This window comes from Arachis ipaensis, chromosome B7 (assembly GCF_059453495.1).
Source record: "Arachis ipaensis isolate K30076 ecotype BB chromosome B7, ASM5945349v1, whole genome shotgun sequence".
Taxonomy (NCBI): domain Eukaryota; kingdom Viridiplantae; phylum Streptophyta; class Magnoliopsida; order Fabales; family Fabaceae; genus Arachis; species Arachis ipaensis.
Window position 1 is genome coordinate 91,544,617 of NC_142442.1, and position 2,247 is coordinate 91,546,863.

General features: G+C 36.2%; 1 non-coding gene across 1 annotated transcript; it reads right to left on the reverse strand.

Moving 5' to 3' along the window:
* Positions 1 to 1,280: 1,280 nt before the first annotated feature.
* LOC148553358 (small nucleolar RNA R71) lies at positions 1,281 to 1,388 on the reverse strand. Its single transcript, XR_015893831.1, has one exon. It is a non-coding gene; the product is annotated as a small nucleolar RNA R71 (small nucleolar RNA).
* Between the last annotated feature and the right edge of the window lie 859 nt (positions 1,389 to 2,247).

Below are 2,247 nucleotides of genomic sequence, written 5' to 3' on the forward strand. Positions count from 1 at the left end.
TTCCAAAAATATTTTTCAAAAATCTTTTTCTTATTTTTATATCAAATTTTCGAAAATAATATAATCAATTAATATTTTGATTCAAAAATTTCAAATTTGTTACTTACTTGTTAAGAAAGATTCAAACTTTAAGTTCTAGAATCATATCTTGTGATTTCTTGTGAATCAAGTCATTAATTGTGATTTTAAAAATTCAAATCTTTTTCAAAAACTAATTTCTATCATATCTTTTCAAAAATATCTTCTTATCTTATCTTTTTCAAAAATTTGATTTCAAAAATATCTTTTCTAACTTCCTAACTTCTTCTCTTTTCAAAATTTATTTCAACTAACTAACTGACTTTTTGTTTGTTTCTTATCTTTTTCAAAACCACCTAACTAACTCTCTCTCTCTCATTTTCGAAAATATCTTCCACCTTTTTCAAAATCTCTTTTTAATTAACTAATTATTTTAATTTTTTATTTTTATTTTCGAAAATTACTAACCTTTTTCAAAAACTATTTTCAAAAATCACTAACTCTTTTTCAAAAATTATTTTCGAAAATTCCTTCTCTCTCATCCCCTTCTATTTATTTATTCATCTACTAACATCTCTCTCACATCTCTACCCTCCTCACAGTTGTGTTTCTTCCATTACATTACATTCTTTATCTCCCTCTTTTCTTCCACTCACAAAGGGATCCCTATACTGTGGTATAAAGGAACTCTATTATTATTATTTTTTTTGTGCCCTCTTCTTTGTCATATGAGCAGGAGCAAGGACAAGAACAGTCTTGTTGAAGCAGATCCAGAACCTGAAAGGACTCTGAGGAGAAGACTAAGAGAAGCTAAAATACAACAATTCAGAGATAACCTTTCAGAAATTTTCGAACAGGAAGAGGAAATGGCAGCCGGAAATAATAATAATGCAAGGAGAATGCTTGGTGACTTTACTGCACCTAATTCCAATTTACATGGAAGAAGCATCTCCATTCCTGCCATTGGAGCAAACAATTTTGAGCTGAAACCTCAATTAGTTTCTCTGATGCAGCAGAACTGCAAGTTTCATGGACTTCCATCTGAAGATCCTTTTCAGTTCTTAACTGAATTCTTGCAGATATGTGATACTGTTAAGACTAATGGAGTAGATCCTGAAGTCTACAGGCTCATGCTTTTCCCTTTTGCTGTAAGAGACAGAGCTAGAGTGTGGTTGGACTCTCAACCCAGAGATAGCCTGAACTCTTGGGATAAGCTGGTCACGACTTTCTTAGCCAAGTTCTTTCCTCCTCAAAAGCTGAGCAAGCTTAGAGTGGATGTTCAGACCTTCAGACAGAAGGAAGGTGAATCCCTCTATGAAGCTTGGGAAAGATACAAGCAGCTGACCAAAAAGTGTCCTTCTGACATGCTTTCAGAATGGACCATCCTGGATATATTCTATGATGGTTTATCTGAGCTATCAAAGATGTCATTGGATACTTTACAGGTGGATCCATTCACCTAAAGAAAACGCCTGCAGAAGCTCAAGAACTCATTGACATGGTTGCTAATAACCAGTTCATGTACACTTTTGAGAGGAATCCTGTGAGTAATGGGACGCCTATGAAGAAGGGAGTTCTTGAAGTTAATACTCTGAATGCCATATTGGCTCAGAACAAAATATTGACTCAGCAAGTCAATATGATTTCCCAGAGTCTGAATGGAATGCAAGCTGCATCCAACAGTACTCAAGAGGCATCTTCTGAAGAAGAAGCTTATGATCCTGAAAACCCTGCAATAGCAGAGGTAAATTACATGGGTGAACCTTATGGAAACACCTATAATCCATCATGGAGAAATCATCCAAATCTCTCATGGAAGGTTCAAAGGCCTCAACAAGGCTTTAATAATGGTGGAAGAAACAAGTTTAGCAATAGCAAGCCTTTTCCATCATCCACTCAGCAACAGACAGAGAATTCTGAGCAGAATTCATCTAGCTTAGCAAACTTAGTCTCTGATCTATCTAAAGGCCACTGTGAGTTTCATGAATGAAACAAGGTCTTCCATTAGAAATTTGGAAGTACAAGTGGGCCAGCTGAGTAAAAGGATCACTGAAATCCCTCCTAGTGCTCTCCCAAGCAATACAGAAGAGAATCCAAAAGGAGAGTGCAAGGCCATTGACATAACCAAAATGGTCGAACCCAATGAGGGAGAGGAGGACGTGAATCCCAAGGAGGAAGACCTCCTGGGACGTCCAGTGATCAATAAGGAGCTTCCCTCTGAGGAACCAA